Raw genomic sequence first — 18,705 nt, 5'->3', positions numbered from 1 at the left:
ACAGGAGGAATTATAGAGACAATGTACAGAGCAGAGACTGAAGGAAAGGCTATCCAGAGACTGCCCTACCTGAGGATCCATTCCTTATACAGTCACAAAACCCAGATAATATTGCAGATGCCAAGAAGTACATGCTGATAAGAGTCTGATATAGCTGTCTCCTGAGAGGCTTTGCCAGAGACAGGTACTCACAGCAAACCATTGAACTGATAACAGGGTTCCCAATGGAAGAATTAGAGAAAGGACTGAAGGAGCTGAAGGGGTTGGCAACCCCATAAGAACAACAATATCAACCAACCAGAGCCCCCCTGCCTCAGAGCTCCCTCCAAGAGTACACAGGGATGGACCTATGGCTCCAGCCACATATGTAGCAGAGGATGACCTTGTTGGTGTCAATGGGAGGAGAGGTCCTTGGTCCTGTCAAGGCTTCATGCCCCAGTGTAAGGAAATATCAGAGTAGGGAGGTGGGAGGGAGGGAGGAAGGGAGGAAAGGAAGAAGAGGGTGGGGGAGCACCCTCATAGAAGCTGGGGGAGATAGCCAGTTTCTGGAGGGGAAACTGGGAAAGGGGATAACATTTGTAATGTAAATAAAAAAATCCAATAAAAGAAAAAAGTCAATAAAATAAAAGAATAAAAGTTCAATAACAACAACAACAAAAACCTGTGGGATGATGTCACAGGTGAGGCAGGTACAAGATAGAAGGAGGCCTGTCATTGAACAAGAAGGAAGGATGGGCAGGAGAATACAGACATATATTACACAAGTTATTAAGGTTAAGTAAAAATCTGTGGCTCCGGGTAGAGAGCTTAACAGATGGATATATTTTGGGCTAAAGTCCTGGTTTGATATGTTGCTTATTAATATTGGAATTGATAGAAGATATTTGGTTTGTTTTATGAATTGTCCCATTAAAGATCATATGGCTCATTGATGCCAGCTTGCGAGGGTTTGTGGTTATTTTTGATTTTACCACAACAGGAAGCTCAGATTCTCTTAACATGGACTCCACGGGAATTTTGGGTCAATTTGCTGATATCACAAAGTACAAAAGGCTATCAGGCTCATTGTTTAGCTTACTTCCCTTTTAAAATTGTTTAATCTGCATAATGGGTGTGACTTTGAGGTTTTGTTTTGTTTTGTTATATTATTACTCTGGGACAGAGTGCAAGATACAAGCTTTTCTGGTTACAGACTATGGAACACAGAATTTGGGAGAAAGATTTTGTCTTTGTGTTTTTATAAAGTGTGATTAGACTCTGGAAACCTCACAGACTCATACTGATCAGATTTGATAAAGGTAGACCGCCTGAAAAAATTGATTCAGGAGAATCAAACAAAAAGATATCTCGATTCTAAAGTTTTGTCTTGAGAGTTGTATTTTACAGAGTGTGCCTACTTGGAATCCTGGTCTCAAGGACTTCCAGCTGGGTCCAGTTAGGACACATTGCCTCATTCTTCCTACCCCCTACCCCCAAGAATAACTCAATGCCCATGTACAGCTTGAAAAAGTTATACAGGAGTCATCGCCCCAATTCCCTGGACTTTTGGGGAGCTGAAAGTGGTTATTCTAAAGTTGTTTTTATGAGGGATTTAAAATTGGTTGTAATTTAACAGGGAGGAATTAGCCAGATTGAGTTGTACAGTCATAATCTCATTTGGTAACTAAGCTAAAATCATATCTTTGCTTTGGTATAGAACTTATTTGTCAAAAAAGTTTAAAAGTACAGGGTTTAGAGCCAGTCCTTCTATTGATATCATTACAAACTTCTGAGTTGATTACACATGTGAGTTAAGGGCCAAATAGCAAATTCATGACTCTGACTTCATGAGAGTACTTTCAAGATAATACTAAGATATAAAGACAAAAGTCCAGATTGTCTTATGTAGTTAGATGGTTTTCAAAAATGTCAGAAATCCACAAAATTTGAGGTTTAAGGTTATTTATCTTTTGTTGAGATATTCTGCTCCTAACAGTTCGCCTTTGGTGGATTTAATGAAGAATTTGAACATCTCTACCTCCAGGTGAGGCAATACTTTGTGGCTAGGCAGCCACTGGACAAAACTGCCTGTTTTATCTGCAGACTAATAGTGTCCAGAAAAGGACAAATTATGCAGAATAGTTGACTGATAATCAGCCCTTCAAAATCTGCATTTCAACAGTGTGTCGGTTGATTTTGGGCCAGAAGGCTGAAGACTTGTGCTCACATGTTGCTAACAGGGGACTGTGCTAGTGGAGATTTGTCTCTACAACCTCTCAGTTCTGAAAGCCGTGTTAGGCTTCCTATGTGTACAGATATTTTGTCATTCTCAGATTTCTGACGGGGTTGAAGACTGATTATATTCTCATAGCCTATCAGGCTGTTTAACTCTGAAAATACATATTTTATTGGATAGTTATCAGATAGTATACAAGCTAGCCAAGATATAATATAGATTTTAAGCCTTTCTTAAGCTGGAATGGATAACTAAATGTTCTGTTTAACTGATATAGTGTTGGACTGGGTGTTAGATATATTTTATGCTTTTAATTACAAAATGATAATAGTTGTGTTCAGCTTATATTTGAGAGAAAAGGTTTTTTTTTTTTTTTTAATTAGACAAAAAGGGTGAAATGTGGGATGATGTCACAGGTGAGGCAGGTACAAGATAGAGGGAGGCCTGTCATTGGACAAGAAGGAAAGATGGGCAGGAGAAAAGTTGGAAGGAAGAGAAGACTGGAATGGAAAGGAGGAGACAGAAGGGACAGGGAGAGAAGCTATGGCAGGTGATGTTAAGATTCCACTCTGTACAGTTACAGGTTGTTACAAATGTTCTTAAGGAATGGATGTATACCGGGCTTTGTATGTTTAGGTGGGCAATTATATCTTATCAATTGGGCCAAAGGTTATTGTATTGTGTGTTCTTTCATGTAGCGATTTAAGTGTAAGAAAGTGTACAGCAGCTCGTCTGGGCTGCTACAGAGTTGGGGTATGTGTTTCTGGCATGGAAACCTGCCTTGGGAACTAGATAGGTAGAGAGATTGCTGCCAGGCTCAGAGAGAGGCCTTTGGCAGTGTGGTATGGGATGGAGCAGAGTGGGTGAGACGCTTTGCTGACTGAGAATTAAGATATCCACAGATACCTTGGGGCACTGCAGTACCGGATGTAGAGCGGGTTCTAGACTCCTTTATTTTTTATATTTTCACAACAACAAAAACCTCCACAGGAAGATGAACAGTGTCAACTAACCTGGACCCTTGGGAACTCTCGGAGAACATACATTGACTGGACCTAGGCCTCTCTACTCATATGTAGCAGATGTGCAGCTTGACCTCCATGTGTCTCCCAAACAACGTGAGCAAGAGCTGTTCCTAAAGCTGTTACTCATACATGGGATATATTCTTCTAGCTGGGCTGCCTTGTCTGGCCTCAGAGGGAGAAGATGTGCCTAGCCCCACAAAGACTTGATGTGCCAAGGTGGGGAGATATTCCCAGAGGAGCCTCTACCCTCTCCAAGGAGAAAGGGTGGGGGAGGGACTGTGGTGGGAGAGAAGGTCAGGAAAGGGAGCATCAATCAGGATGTAAAGTGAATAAATAACTTTTTAGAATGAAAAAAATAATAGATTCTCCATGAATTTCCACTTATTGTGGTAGGTTTACTACTTGTTTATAGTAATAATGTATTTATATTTGGAACAATTCTTCTCTTTTATCTTGTGTTTTCTGTTACCCTTAACTTTGACTTATTTATTTATTCATTTATTTTTACTTCTTAGACTAAAAAAAGTTTTCTGTGGGTACTATTTTTCTTTAGATTTTGTTTGTTTTGTTTTTATTGATTCTTTGTGAAATTTACATCATGCACCCCAATCCCACTCATTTCCCAGTCCTTCCATATCTGTCCTCTGCCCTTTTCTTCCCTGCAAAAGAAAACAAACAAACAAATAAAAATATTACCATGGAAGCTGTGGTTTGTCACACAGTACATTCTTGTCCAATCATCTCACTTGAAAATGTTCACTGCAATGAATCATTGGTCTGGTTTGAGACCTTTGACTTCGGCAACACCATCAATACTGGACCATCACTGAGACTCCTCTCGGACAGCCTGCTCTTTCCCTGAGTCATGGACAACCTGAAGCTTTAGTACTGCAGCATTGGCCTCTTCACAAACTCCAGCAGCTCATGGGTGGGATTTAGTGGGCCAGTTCAAAGCCCAGAATCTGGGTCTGGATAGTAGCTGAGTTTGTCAGCCCATCAGCTCTCCTGCACTCCTAACAACAGGGCCAAGTACTGTCAGTCAGTGAAAGATGGGGCTATCTCTCCAACACCAACACCACCAGGGCCAGCTCTCCTGAGTGCTGAGCACTAGTGAGGGGAAAAGCCAGCTCAGCACAGCACTCATGGCCTTTGGTGGTAACCTGGGCCTCAGAAATCAACACAGACCCTATCTGCAATAGCAACACAGACCCAGACATGGCCCGGATATGGCCCTGTGCTGCCAAGGACCTGCCTCAGTTTGGCTGGGGGTTCTGAAGAAGAGGTGTTTGGGAACAAAGTCAGTGATGGGTACATGTTGACAGCTCCGTGATCTGCTCAAGATAGCTTTCCAGACAGCTCTCTAGGTAGCTCATGAGTTTTCCAATCAAACTCAGAAAACCTGCTAGAAAAATTCTAAAAGAGCTATAATAGCTCTCTAGATAGCCTAGCTGTTGCAGACCAAAGCCCAGTCTTTTATTTACATATCAAATTGGTCATTTATCCCAATAAATGAATATCTAATATTCTTCTTGAATATCTAATGAATCAGCATTTTATGACCTTAGCCCCTTGATTTTCAGAAGAAAAATAAAAACAGCAAAAACTTTTTTTTAACGTAGTAAGTCCTCGAGATCTGCCTGCCTTTGTAAACACAAACAATAATTGTAGCTGGGTATGATCTTGTCCTAAAATTACCACTCCCTTACTTCCTGGTGCTCCTTTGTTTCTTGGACTAAAACCCTTGGTTTTAACTATTCTTTTCCCTTTATGGACTCATTAGTGCAACTGTCTCTGTTCTTTCAGATCCATAAAGCCCCCATAAAATTATTCATATTGCATCTTTATATTTTGCATAGTTGAGAAATATATTCTTGAACTCATGTTTTCTGAGTTATTTCCCACAGCCTTAAAGGCTGACCTGAAGGTCACAGAAATACCATTTTGCTGAGGAACATTAGACACATTCTCAGACTAATGCTGTTTCTAATTATCATGGAGTCATTAACCTTGGTAGGGAGAGCATTCCCTGATAACCTGAACACGAACAATATGTACACTATTATGCAAACAAGCCTTACGCCTACAGCAACCATCACACTCAAGGAGAACCACACCTACTGGCCCTGATCCATGGGTGAGAACTGTGTCACACCACTCATTCCCAAGACCTGGTACCTTAAGGCAGCATAAGCCCAGATGTGACCACGGCCTCAGGTTGCAGTGCAAGCCACTCAGATCAGTACATCCCCCAGTATCAACATGGTCTTCAGGGTCAAATGTTTATCTGTTCTTGGAAACCTGCCAGGCACTCTCAAGATGTTTTCGTAGCAGTTCTGCTCTGTCTGCCCACAGCTGCCATCATTGTGACTCTATCCTAATGGTCCTTTTATGAGGACACCAACCACAGTGCATTAAGACCCACTCTTACTCAGCATGATACAGCTCATCCTCACTGTAACTGCAAAGACTCAGTTGCAAATAAAGCCACCCTAAGGCAGGTGACCCACCCATGGGACTGTGACCCAGGCCATTTAATTCGACCGTGACAATCACAATTCTAATAATAATCATCACCCTCTGGATGCTTACCTAGTGATTGACATTTATTGTCTTGCTTTACAAACATTAGTTAGCCTGTCTTTCTGTGGTTTGAGACTCCAAGGATCCACTGTGATTAAAGGCTTGGCCCTAGATGGTGCCATTGAGAAGAGGACAGACCTCTGGGAGATAAGAAACTGTCCCTGCAGCTCACTGGTTCCCACAGAGGCCTGTGAGGAAAGGAACAAGCATAGTCCGACCCATGGAAGGAGCAGGTGTAACCCCACCCATAAAAGGAGCAGGTGTAACCCCACCCATCATCTTTTTCTCTCCGCCCCTGCCCAAGGCATGACTGCTTACAACTACATACACCCCACCATTGACTCCTGCCATCTGCCACCCTTAACAGAAACCAGCTAGAAAATGGCCCACCTGAGCTTGCACTTTGAATGTCCAATGCTGCAAGTCAAGCAAGCATCACAGTTTGCTTAAGTAGCCTGAGCCAGGTTTTTCCTTACACTGGCACAGGCCTGAATACAAGTCCTCAAACTTAGCATTAACCCTTAAAATACCACCAGTGCTCTTTCTACCTGAAACATGAAGAATTTTTTTCCTTCTGTGTTTTTGAAGCATTGAGAATCAAATCCAGGCCCCTGGGTGCACTCTGTTGTGGAGTTATAGTCCCACTCGCATGACTCTGCTTATGAGTCACAGTCCGCTCCTGTGCACCCTGATGCTGAGTCACGGTCCCACTCACATGCGCCCTGCTGCTGAGTCACGGTCCCACTCACATGCGCCCTGCTACTGAATCATGGCCCCACTCGCATGTGCTCTGCGGTGCAATCACAGTCCAACTCGCATGCAGTCTGCTACTGAGGCACGGCCCCACTCGCGTGTGCTCTGCTATGCAATCACAGCGCCACTCGCGTGCGTTCTGATGATGAGTCACTGGCCCTGCCCTTGTTTACTTTTGTGTATCACTCCCATACACAGTGATGTGCCTTTTGTTGTTGTGTCCCCCCCCCCTTTATTATCATGAATTATGTTATGACTCATACAGTAAATAACCAAAACATTTATGTCACGTGCCAACTAGTTTCTCCTGAACTGACTTTGGAGGCCGGCGTGAACTAGCCATGCTCTCTGTCAGTCAACATGGATTAGAATTTTCAAACTGAAAGGCACCAAAGTAGCTGGGGGATTGTCGTTGATGTTGTTGTTGTCCAAGAAACTAGCATAATTGAAATAAGTAAATCAAATTCTAAAGTTACAATGACTGAAACTATAATCATAAATTAAAATTGCCTCCAGATGGAGTTAGATTGCCTCAGGCTGAAGAACTCGAACTTGCTACCTTGAACTGTTTTCCCAAACTTGTCTTCGTCATACCCGGCTGGCAAAACTCTGCTTCAATTGGTCATCTTTTCAAATGAGTGTGGTTGCAGAATCAGGAATAAAAGACTCAAGTTTGCTCTGTGACCCAGATATCTAGGCAGCTTGGACTGGTTCGAGGGACAGATTTTTTTAGTAATTTACTTAGAGGCCCATGTCAAGCGAGACCAGGCACATCTGCTATAAGTCCATCCCATATTTTTACTAGATGAGCCTAGAAAGGCTTAACGGATGCCTTTTAATATATTGCATTTTTTTTTTAGATTTGTTTCCCCAATTTTATTGGCGTTTTCCATTACAAAGAGAAACATCTTATGTCCTATTTTATTTTAAAATATAAGCAAATAACAGTTTTGAATAGTGTAAATAGACCTGTTTTAAATGTTTTTCTTACAAAACCACATTACCTATCAAAGATCAAAGTCCTGAGAACTTTTGTAATCTTGTTATAATTACTTCAGTATGTCTTTGGGGAGGAGGAAATGGGATGAGGCACTGTGGGAGGGCAGCCAGGAGGGGGGCAGTGACTGGACTGTAAAAAAATTAATTAATTAATTAGTTAATTAATTAATTAATTGTGATGTATATTTTTTAATTCTGCTCCAGCCAGGAAAGTGGGTAGGCTAACTGCAGATCTTCACCTCTCCCTCTGTTTCTCCAAAATTCACCCAGCCTCACCCCCAGCTTTGTAGCCTATAGCTTGCTACAGCCTTTCCTCTTCTCCACCTATCTCCAGAGAGAGGTAAGACAGAGAGATCTCCTCTCTTCCCACTCATCCCATCATCCCAGCCCCCAACTCCAGCAGGCATCCCCTTGGGAAACCACCAGTCAAGCCTGCCAGAGAGGCAAGTAGGTCACTAAAGCAGGTAGGTAAGCTTCAGATTTTCACTCCTCCTCCTCTCCTCCAAACCCAATGCCCCAGCCTCATCTCTAGGTCTTGTAACAGACTAACCATTGTAGCCTCTTTTCGCTCTCTGTTTCCATTCCTAAGAGACTAAGTAGATCCTGGTGGGACACCCTGATTTCCTTTAGACCCACCTAGGTCCTCTCCTAACCCATACCCATTCCTAAGTGTCGGCCCCAATATCTAGAGACACAGTTTACCTGGAAACCCCAGGTGGATACATCAATCAGAACCCCAAAAGAGTTCCCTGCTGGGCAAAAAACAGCTATAACCACCTTCTCAGAACCAGAGAGGGCAACAAAAAAAGAAAAAGAAAAAAATCACCCATTCAACAAAAACAAGACAAGATATCAGCAACTAAAAACACAATTTTTCTAAACCCAATACCTTGATGCCAGCATAAAAACACAACCAATAAGAGCTGGGGCAACATGTCTCCCCTAGAGCCCAGTCAGCCTACCACAGTAGGCCGTGTGAAATGAAATATAGCTGAAGTACAAGATTTAAAAAATGGATTTTACAGATATGTTAGAAGTCCTTAAATATGAACTAAAAATCCTTTCAAGAAATCTATGAAAACATAAATAGTGGAACTAAATGAATAAAACAGTACAAGACCTGATATCACAGGTAGAGTCAATAAAGAAAACACCAACTGAGGGAAATCTGGAAGTTAAAAATTTAGGAACTCAAACAGGAATGTTAGAGGTAAACCTCGCCAATAGTATACAAGAAATGGAAGAGATAATTTTGGGCACTGAAGACACAATAGAGAAATACATACCATGTTCTAAGAAAACGTTAAATAAAAATAATTCTGACACAAAACATATAAAAAGTTTTGAACACTATGAAAAGACCAAATCTAAGAATAATAGGAATAGAGGAAGGAGAAGAAACCCAGCTCAAAGGCACAGAAAATATTTTCAACAAAATCATCGAAGAAAATTCCCTAACTTAAAAAGAAGAAGAAGATGCCTATCAAATACAAGAAATTTGCAGAACAAACACCAAATAGGAAAAAAAACAGAAAATAAACTCCTGCCCACACATAATAATCAAACCACTAAACGTACAGAAAAAAGGAAAGAACATTTTTTTAAATGGTGCAAGGGGAAAAGACCAAGCAACATATAAAGGAAATTCTATCAAAATAACCTCTAACTTCTCAGTGGAGATTCCAAAAGTCAGAAATGCCTAGATAGACACTCTGTAGACTCTAGGAGACCACAGATGCCAGCATAGATTACTATATCCAGCAAAACTTTCAACCGTAATCAACGTAGAATGATATCATTTGCATGATAAAAGCAAATTTCAACAATTTCTATCCATAAATCCTGCCTTATAGAAGGTGGAAGAAGGAAAACAGATGCTAACCACAAACGAGAAAACTCAAAGAATAAACAATGCCAAATCAACAAATCAAAAGAGGAAAACAACACACACACACACACACACACACACACACCACCACCACCACCACCACCACCACCACCACCACCATCATCACCACCACAACAACAAAATAACAGGACTCAGCAGATACTGCTCGTTGATCTTTCTCAACAGCAATGATCTCAATCCCTCCCCCAACCCCCAGTAAAAAAGGCACAGCCTAATATAATGGACGAAAACAGGGCCCATTCTTCTGCTCCAGCCAAGAAACATAATTCAACATCAAGGATAGACATCACCTCTATCAAAAAGATGAAAACATATCCCAAGCAAAAGGACCTAAAAATAGTATAATATCTTAATATTTTAATTATAATATTAAGTGTAATATCTTAATTATAATGTAAATATCTGACAAAAGAGATATAAAACTAATCAGAAGAGATAGGGAAGGGCACTACATACTCATCAAAAGGAAAGTACACCAACAGGGCATTTTTATTCTTAATATCTAGCCACCAAACACAAGGCACCCAAATTTATAAAGGAAATACAGCTTATAATCACATATTGACTCTCACACATTGATATGGTAGACTTTTTTCTTTTTTTTATTGGATATTTTCTTTACTTAACATTTCAAATGTTATCCCCTTCCCCAATTTCCCTTCTGGAGTTCCCTTATCCCTTCTCCTCTCCCCGTGCTCTATGAGAGTGTTCCCCCACCAACCCACCCATTCCCTCCCATCTCCCCTCCCTGGATTTTCCCTGCATGGGGACATCAGGGGCATTGAGCCTTCTCAGGACCAAGGGACTCTCCTCTCACTGAAGCCCAACAAGGCCATCCTCTGCTACATATGTGGCTGGAGCCATGGGTCCCTCCATGTGTACTCTTTGGTTGGTGGTTTAGTCTCTGGGAGCTCTGGGAGGTCTGATCGGTTGATATTGTTGTTCTTCATATGGGGTTGAAACCCCCTTCAGCTCCTTCAGTCCTTTGTCTAACTTTCCATTAGGGACCCTGTTCCCAGTTCATGGTTGGCTGCAAGCAAGCATCCTCCTCTGGATTTGTCAAGCTCTGGCAAAGTCTCTCAGGAGACAGCTTTATAAGGCTCCTGTCATCATGCACATCTTGGAATCCACAATAGTGTCTGGGTTTGTTGACAGTATATGTGATAGATCCCTGTGTGAGGCCATCTCTGGATGGCCTTTCCCTCAGTCTCTACTCCACACTTTGTCTCTGTATTTCCTCCTGTGAATATTTTGTTTACCCTTTTAAGAAGGACTGAAGCAATCACTCTTTGGTCTTCTAACTTCTTGAGCTTCATGTGGTCTGTGGTCTGTGGTCTGTGGATTGTATCCTGGCTATTCTGAACTTTTGGGCTAATATTCACTTAACAGTGAGTGCATACCATGTGTGTTCTTTTGTGTTTGAGTTGCCTCACTCAGAATGATATTTTCTAGTTCCATCCATTTGCCTATGAATTTCATGAAGTCATTGTTTTTTATAGCTGAATAGTACTCCATGTGTAAATGTACACACTTCTGTATCCATTCCTCTGTTGAAGAACATCTAGGTTATTTCCAGCTTCTGACTATTATAAATAAGGCTGCTATGAATATAGTGGAGCTTGTGTCCTTGTTATATTGGAGCATCTTTAGGGTATATGCCCAGGAGTGGTATAGCTGGGTCCACAGGTAGCACTATGTCCAATTTTCTGAGGAGCCTCCAGACTGATTTCCAGAATGCTTGTACCAGCTTGCAATCCCACCAACAACGGAGGGGTATTCCTCTTTCTCCACATTCTTGCCAGCATCTACTGTCACCTGAATTTTTTATTTTAGCCATTCTAACTGGTGCGAGGTGGAATCTCAGGGTTGTTTTGATTTGCATTTCCCTGATGACTAAGGATGTTACCTCCACATAAAATCAGATACACTGAAACTAATAGAAGAGAAAGTGGGGAAGAGCTTCAAACACATAGGAACAGGGGAAATTTTCCTGAACAGAACACCAATGATACTCTAAGATCAAGAATTGACAAATGGGACCTCATAAAACTGCAAAGCTTCTGTAAGGCAAAGGACATTACCAATAGGACAAAACAGTAACCAACTAATTGGGAAAAAAAATCTTTACCAATTCTACATCTGATAGAGGGATAATATCTAATATATACAAGGAACTCAAGAAGTTAGACTCCAGAGAATCAAATAACCCTATTAAAAAATGGGGACAGTGGGGTTGGGGATTTAGCTCAGTGGTAGAGCGCTTGCCTAGGAAGCGCAAGGCCCTGGGTTCGGTCCCCAGCTCCGAAAAAAAAAAGAAAAAAAATGGGGACAGTGCTAAACAAAGAATTCTCACCTGAGGAATATCAATTGGCTGGGAAGCATCTAAAGTGGTAGACTTTAGTACTGCATTCTCACCAGAACACAGGTCATCCAGACAAACACTAAATAGAGAAATGCTGAAGCTAACAGACATTATAAACCAAATGGACCAACAGCTATTTACAGAATATTTCATGTGTAAGCCATCTAGGAAAAGTTAAAGACTAGCAGGTGATCTCCTGAGATGGTTTCACCATGGACTGTGGGCTGCAATTGAATAAGCCCTTGCAGGTAGGCCAGAAGTAAGAACACTTTTAGGATTTGATTCCTGCTATTGATTTGATTCTTATTAAATTAATATATAACCCATCCTATTGGGCAGATTTTCTACCAATCAACAAACATACTGCCTTGTAGTGATGTTATACAGACAAATAGATGGTTTCTTAATTCCTCATGATGATTCTATAAGAGTTTCTAAAATTGTACTAGTAATTATTAAGCCCTTTATAATAGGACTGCTATTTAAATTCTTTCTGGTATTAAAACTGCAATTAGAACTCAGCCAGTCTTCATATGTCATAAGTTAATTGCTTCTGAAATAGAAAGCAGGCGGTTACAACTTAGAATACATTCTTTATGTAAAACAATTTACCTCTCAGAGGACAACCTCTGACAAAATCCAACACCCCTTCATGATAAAGTATTAGAGAGATCAGGGATACAAGGCACATACCTTAACATAATAAAAACAATATACAGCAAGCCAACATCCAACATCAAACTAAACAGAGAGAAATTAAAACAATTCCATTAAAAAACAGGGACAAGACAAGGCTTCCCACCCTCCCTCTCTATTCAGTATAGTACTTAAAGTTCTAGCCAGAGCAATTAAGACAACTAAATGAGATCAAGGGAGTACAAATCAGAAAAGAAGAAGTCAGAGTATTGCTATCCGCAGATGATAAGATAGTATACATAAGCATCCCCAAAAGTTCTACCAGAGAATCCTACAGCTGATAAACATCTTCAGCGAAGTGGCTGGATGTGAAATTAACTCAAAGAAATTAGTAGTCCTACATTTGCATGTAGAAGAATACAAATCAACCCATACTTATCACCCTACACAAAACTCAACCTCAAATTTATCAAAGAACTCAACATAACACCAACTACACTAAACCTGACAGAAGAGGGAGTGAGGAATAGCCTTGAACTCATTGGCACAGGAGATGGCTTTCTGCTTAGAACATCATTAGCACAGGCACTAAGATCAAAAATTAATAACTGGGACTAAATTAAACTGAAAAGTTTCTATTTGCCAAAGGTTATGGTCATTCAGATAAGGCAGACCTATATAATGGAGAAAGATTTTACCAGTTATACATCCAATAGAGGATTAATAACAAATATATATTCAAAAAACTCAAAAACTAGATATCAAGAAAATCAATAATCCAATTTTAAAATGGAGTACAGATCTATACAGTGAATTCTTAAACGAGAAATCTCAAGTGGCTAAGAAACACTTAAAGAAATTTTCAACATCCTAAGTCATCAGGGAACTACAAATCAAAACTATTTTGATCTTTCATCTTATAACCATGAGAATAACTAAGATTAATATAACAAGTAACAGCTAACTCATGCTGCTGAGGATATGGAGTAAGTGGGACAGCTCCCCCATTGCTGGTAAGACTGAAAGTTTGTACAGATACTATGGAAATCTGTGTGATAGTTCCTCAGGAAAATGGAAATCAGTCTACATAAAAATCCAGTTACACCATTGTTATAAACCCAAAGGAAAATTCATCCTACCACAGAGACACTTACTCAACCAAGTTCATTGCTAATCTATTCATAATAGCCAGAAATTTGAAACTACCTAGATGTCCCTCAACAGATGAACAAATAAAAATTGTGGCACATTTATACATTGAAATATTACTCAACCACCAAAAAAAAAAAAATGAAATTCAGAGGTAAATGGATAGAACTAGAAAAATCCATCCTGAGTGAAGTAACCCAGACCCAGAAAGACAAATATGTTATGGATTCTCTTATATGTAGCATTATTTGTTAATTCATTAATTCAGTGATACTAAGATACAATCTATAGAAGCACGGAGCTTAGGTACAGAGTAAGTGACTGAAGGGTGAGAGGAGGAGAGTTAAATCTCCCTAGGAAAAAGAAATAGAATGAATGGTTATGTATGGATGGGGGTACTGGAATGGAATGGAGAGGAAAGGGAAAGGAAAGGGAAGAGAGAATAAGGGGGAATATGGGGAGAAACAGTTAAAATTAAGGGCCATTTGAGGGGTAGTATGGAAATTTAATACGGTAGAGAAGTCCTAAAATACATACATATATGAAGATAATATAAAAAAAAGTCCAAGTAATGGGGAGAGATAATCCAACTGGACATCTCTTGTCACCAAATGAAGCATCCAGTCCTGAGGTTGGGTCACATCTAGTTAAGTTTTTTGACCAAATGAGTCCCATCAGAACCCCCAAATAAGCTAGGCTGTTGCCAAGACTACAGTTTGTTCTCCACAAACAGCAAGGTCCCACTGCTGTAGACCATACCTACAAAACTCCCTGAACATGGAGAAGTTAAGCTGCCGCCTATATAGGGCCTTCGCTTTCTATGTTCTATTCTTTTGGTAGAGGAAGGTATTCTACATGATACCAAAGAAGAAATGTAAACGCCAACCCAGCCACAAATCCTATGACCTACAATGGTGCCCTGCCTGCAAGATATGCTAGTGCATAGGATAAAACCAAATACTAGTGTTCTAAAACACTGTAGGGATAAAATGACTCCTAATGGCATTCTACTATACTCATCGATCATCGCCTATTTGAACCATCATCTGAGAAGCTTCCTCCTGCAGCAGATGGGAACGAACACAGAAAGCCACAGCCGGACAACATGCAATGAGTGAGACACTTTGGAACACTCAGAAATCCCTCCCTTGGGGTTCAGGGAACCTTGCAGAAGAGGGAGCAGAAAGAGCGTAAGAGCCAGAGGGGATAGAGACTACCAAGGAAACAAGGCCTTCTGCATCAACAAGATTGACACACATATCAACTCACACAGGGGCAGCATGCACAAGACCTGAAAGTTGTATTAGGTGCAGCCCAAGAACTAAAAGGAGAAGTGGTCACATGCCCCCATCCCTCACCCATCTCTAACCCTATGTCCAGCTCATAACCACTGGCAAATAAAAATTTCGTTTTCTCCAAGGGAGTCTCACTGGGGAAGTAACTCTTCAGGGTAGGCTCCATGCCCAGCAGCAGATGGCCAACAGAAAAGGAACTCGCAGCATCTTTGGAGGCCCTATGTCCCATAATGTTATATCACGGCTTCTCTTCTCTCCTCTCCTCTCCTCTCCTCTCCTCTCCTCTCCTCTCCTCTCCTCTTCTCTCCTCTCCTCTCCTCTCCTCTCCCCTCCTCTTCTTTTCTCTTCCTTTCTCTTCTCTTCTATTTCTTCTTTTTTTATCTTACCTTATTTTTATTTTATTTTTATATTTTTCCTTCTCTCTTTTTATCCTACAGGGTGTGTGTGTGTGTCTGTGTGTGTGTGTGTGTGTGTGTGTGTGTGTGTAATGGATTTTAGTTTAGTGTTTTTATGGGATTCCTTAGTGTAAGAAAAAGTGGGTCTCTGAAACTGTATCTGTTTCTTGTACCTTTTCTTGGGCTTGTTTTCCATAATCAGGTTTATTATATGAGGAAAAAATGTCTCTTTTCAATAAAAAGAAATAAATAAAAATAATTTTTTAAAGTTCATGAAATTAGAATCTCCTGTTTGAAGGTTAAGCTAGAAAACGTGTTTAGTCCTCTGTAGCACTCCTAGCTAACAACTGTTTGGCCCAGTTTTAAATGTTTGCTTGTGTCTTTCCTAGGAGCTCTACAGCTATCTTATTGTGTGGATAGGAAGACACTAACATCACACTCCTTTCCTCTGGACCTGGTTCCACATTTCCCTATGAAAGCTCTTCAGATGCTTGGAGACAACTCTCATTTCTCCTCTGAATGTTCTTTCTGCGCATTTTCAACCACCGTTCTATGATTTTATTTTCCAGTTTCCCTCTTTCTGATTATTTTCTCTCACTATACATTAAATGTTTATGTTGATACCCCAAAACCCCACATGCAGTTTGATTGGCACAATGTAAAGAATGGCTCCTGTTTTCCTCATTCTGGAAACTGTAGACTAAAGAGCAAACAGCTGTAAATAAGAAATACTCAAGTTAATAAAGATGGGAAAAAATTGCACTCCACCAAATTGAAAAATCTAAAAAAAAAAAAAGCAAACAGCTAATAGAGATTTTTTTTTTACAATCACCAAATGATGACTCACATTCAAGTCACTGACGTCATCTAAATAATTTTAGGTGTGTATATAAGTCACATCGTTTCAACCCAATAGTGTCACAAACTAATTGAAGGAAAAATATAATTTGCTTTTGCTTCTATCAGACTTCATCAAAACCATCACAGCAGATATTTTAAAGTTCAAATTAGTAGAAGGATCTTGCCACTGTTTCCTTTGGGTTCAGAATAATCTCTTTCTAGATCCTATGGGTGAGTCCTAAGAAGCCCATGGATGTCACAGTTTACAAACATCCTGTTGTCATTTGTCCCTCACACCTAGAAGAATGTGGTGAGAGGCACACCAAATACAGTACTTCTCCATTGAGACTTTCTAGCAAAGGAGACGTTAAGCTGACAAGGTACCACAGTGAGTCCACTGACTCTTAGCCATTAGCTTCACTTCAAGGACACATTCTAGAAATTTTCCTGAGATTGAAACCACACTCATCAAAATGAAAACCACATTGATTTGTCGCAATTCTTTCTGCTCTAGTTCTTTCAAGGATCTTCAAAGAAAACTAAAATGTGGGGGTTTCCCCATCTCTTGTGCTGATGATGTCAAAACTTTAGGACCTAAATCATCAGGGAGGTGCAAGGGATCACAGCAGGAGGGAGCACTCCCCATCGCCTCCATTCTTTCAGAAGGTCAGTTTTCTCCCCATAGTGCATGGGTCATATTTCTAGCCCAAAGTACATTTTGCCTGGCAAAAATCATACTTTAAAACATAAAAGACAGACAGAAAGCTGAAAATGATATAATCCTAACACCCCAGGATTATATTTTATAGATGTATATTCACCAAAACTTAGGAAAACCACCCTCTCTAAAGAGCAGTGTCATAGACAGAGGTCATGGAGTGAATCACCTACTCAAAAATATTGGCCAGCAGAGATGGCTCAGGAAAGAACTTGCCACACTAACATAAGAAATACATTGATCCCCAGAAACTCATGTGGATGTAGAAGAAAAGGAGCTGCTAATAGTCCCAGCCCCAGAAAGCCATCCATACAGCCAACTGGCTACAGAGAAGAGCCATGCTAGGGACCTCTGGCTGAGAAACCCTACCTTATCAATGGATACACAGAGGAGTAATGGGGAATGAGAAACCCTACCTTATCAGTGAACACAGCAGAGGAGTGACGGAGAATGGCTGCCAACATCAGCCTAAGACCTCTACAAGGACTTATACAAGTATGTATACATGGACCTCCCTACTCATGAACCTACACACACACACACACACACACACACACACGCACGCACACACGCACGCACGCACGCACACATAAACACAAACAACACACATAAAAGCATAGAAAAATTGAAAAAGAAAGAAATCAAAGTGTCTATATGTCAAAAATTTTAAACAAACAAAAATTTTAAGCAAATAATGAATTTTGAAAACTACAAATTGACATCCTTCCCAAGTGTTTGATAGATGTATAGTGGTTTTAATTTTTCTGTGATAGGCACATAAGAAAATGTAAAGAATTCAAGAAAACAGGGCTTTAAAAAGGAATATGTAAAAAGCAAAGCCATTCCTTAATAATCAAACAATGCAAACTAATGACCAAGATAGTTCATATTTAATAAACTAGGAAATATTGTTACATAAAATCATGTTATTTTACTTTATTAAAACTGATGTCTAATAAAACAGACATTCTCGTGTATAATAATATATGTATTGCAATTGTAAGAAATAATTTACTTATCCACAAATTCATAGTAAGTGATCTAATGTGTTATTGTGCTTAATGTGTCTCCAAACATGTTTTCTTTGGGGTGAAACTTACCTTAAGAACCCATATATCTGGGCACCAAATATCACTAAAGTAAAAGGTCATTTGCTTGTTGTTCAGTCCTCGTGGTGACTGGGAAATCAGGTTCCTCACATAAGTTGAACATTTTTCATTAAATGCTCTTGATTTAGCCCAAGAAGACGCCCAACAGCTCTTGACAGGAAAGGTATTCCTGACTATGCTATCCAATCTCAAGCCCATCTTACATGTGGGATTAAGTCATTCCATTGATCATGTTCTTTCCCGCTCTTTTAATAGTACCTCAAAATGACGGTTCAGGTACTTGACTCTCTGATTTCATCTTGGTTATACTTTTCAACAATGTCAAACTTTCACACTCTGTTCCACATGGAATCTTTATGTGTAGACATTTGTCTGTTTAACAAAGCAATGTGTTTTCTAAAATAAATTCCTAATTTTAGGCTCCAATCTAGTGATTACCACTTTCTGCCCCTCTACTTCTAGATTCAAATAGCATTCTAAATGCTAGCAGTGTTTTCACACAGACCTGAAACAGAGCAAATTTTATGACTGTTTTGCTCTCATCTGTGTCTGCAAATGAATAACTGTGAACACTGGGCACTGATGTTTTTATCTCTATAATAAACCATTTCATAGCTTTGGTTGGAAAAAGCTTTCACTTCTATCCATAGCCATCTTGACTTGCTTTTACTTGGATAAAAGAAATAATTCAACACACACACACACACACACACACACACA

The 18,705-nt window shown here is 40.0% G+C and overlaps 1 non-coding gene across 1 annotated transcript; it reads right to left on the bottom strand.

The window, feature by feature from the left end:
• Positions 1-4,611: 4,611 nt before the first annotated feature.
• LOC116897461 lies at positions 4,612-4,673 on the bottom strand. The gene has a single exon (XR_004387491.1). It is a non-coding gene; the product is annotated as a U7 small nuclear RNA (small nuclear RNA).
• Positions 4,674-18,705: the final 14,032 nt, after the last annotated feature.

This window comes from Rattus rattus, chromosome 3, assembly GCF_011064425.1.
Source record: "Rattus rattus isolate New Zealand chromosome 3, Rrattus_CSIRO_v1, whole genome shotgun sequence".
Taxonomy (NCBI): Eukaryota; Metazoa; Chordata; class Mammalia; order Rodentia; family Muridae; genus Rattus; species Rattus rattus.
Note: the sequence above shows the minus strand (reverse complement) of the source record. Positions and strands in the feature narration are given on the sequence as shown.